The sequence below is a fragment of the Trichechus manatus genome, unplaced genomic scaffold (assembly GCF_000243295.1).
Source record: "Trichechus manatus latirostris isolate Lorelei unplaced genomic scaffold, TriManLat1.0 scaffold00089, whole genome shotgun sequence".
Taxonomy (NCBI): Eukaryota; Metazoa; Chordata; class Mammalia; order Sirenia; family Trichechidae; genus Trichechus; species Trichechus manatus.
In genome coordinates this window covers 265,692-267,301 of record NW_004444025.1, presented here as the reverse complement: position 1 = coordinate 267,301, position 1,610 = coordinate 265,692, and positions in this window count along the sequence as shown.

The following is a 1,610-nucleotide window of genomic DNA, read 5'->3' as shown; positions in this document are numbered from 1 at the left end:
CAGGCATGGGTGATTGATGTAGGCACAGGCATCTGGTTGCAGCAGGGGGTCACATACTGTGCAAGGAAGGGGGCCGACAGCCGCCCGCGAGTGTCCAGGAAGAAAGTGTTTTCCTGTTCCCTAGAGTGCGTAGGTGGGTGGGTTTTGCAGCTGGACTATGACCACCCAATGCTGTTGAATGTAAAGAATGGGGGGCAGCACTTATTCTTGGGCCCCTGTTACAGGTGACTAGGTGGTGTGGGTGGAGCCACCAGTCCTCAGGCCCCTGATGTGGGTAGGTGAAGACCCTGCTTATTGGGCAGAGCAGTGTCAAATATCAAGAACCTGCCACTTCACAGCTGAAATAGTTGAAGTTAGACTTCAGTTATATACTCTGTTGTACTGTGGTAATGAGGGCCTACACTGTTGAAATGGACTTACACAAGTCTCTGCAGGGGGAAAGGCACTTAAAGTCCATGGACCCCTTATGCCTGTGCCTAGGCAAAGGAGCTGTGCCTACCCTGAGTTCCTGGTTTAGAGGAGCCAGCAGATTATTTTTTCCCATTCGTTAAATTTGTTCCCTCTCCAAGGCCAGGAGAATGGCTCAGGGTACCTGACAGGTCCTACTTCCAGCGCAGGGGACTCAGCAATCCCTGAAGCCAGCCTAGGACTAGTGCAGTGCAGGGAGTGGGGAGGTAATTGGAAGAGAGTTTTTTCCCAAAGGGGGTGTTGTTGATCCTCCTGGTAGTCCAGATGCAAGTACTTATCTTTCACTGATAGAGGAGCTGCTTCTTAATGGTTCTGGATGCCCAAGTAGACTCTCTGCCGCTGGGTCTCACCTGACGTGGAAAACCCCTTCCCAGCGCTGCTGCTTGCCTGAAGGCTACGGCTCCCGCCAGGTCATGTCTGGCAACTCTTTGTTGCTTCCAAATCATCTCTCCCTCCCCCTGCCATTCAGTCTGATTCCTCGACTTTGCCTTTGATGTTCAGGGCTTCTAGATTGTCACATATAATCAATTCACTTGTTTTTTGGAGTCTTTGTTGTAAGAAAGACCACTGAAAGCGTCTGACTACTCCTCCATCTTGGCCCTGCCCCTCAGTTTACAAGCTTTTTAGATTAGTGTTGACCCTGAGTCAGAGATAACTTTGCAGAAAAATCATGTGCTAAGAATGAAGAAGATTCCAGCAAAAGGGTGAGAAGCTTGTGCTTAAGAAGAAATAGTTGCTGAAAACTATGGAAACTGCTGTTTTCACTGCTGTAACCCCATCAGTCAAATTGCTGGACATTACACGATTGTGCAATTAGGAAGACAGTAGTACACTGTAAGTCACAGGAGTTTAATATTGTACAACTGTGGAATGTACAGCGTAATCAGATAGAATTGAATACAGGAAACTGACATAAAACATTTATCTCAAATATTTTATGTAGAAAAAGAAGTGGATCCAGGGAGCACTTTTCTTATACATCCTTCAGGGATTGTTCATTGTATTGAATTTACATGCACCTTGTTGGTTCTTTCATACCACGTTGGACTCCTGTCAGTTGGCAGAACAAACCATGTGCTTTCTTTTCTGAGAGTCTGCGTTTTCCTTCTTTCCTGCTTGGTTAGCTAATGCTCACACCACCT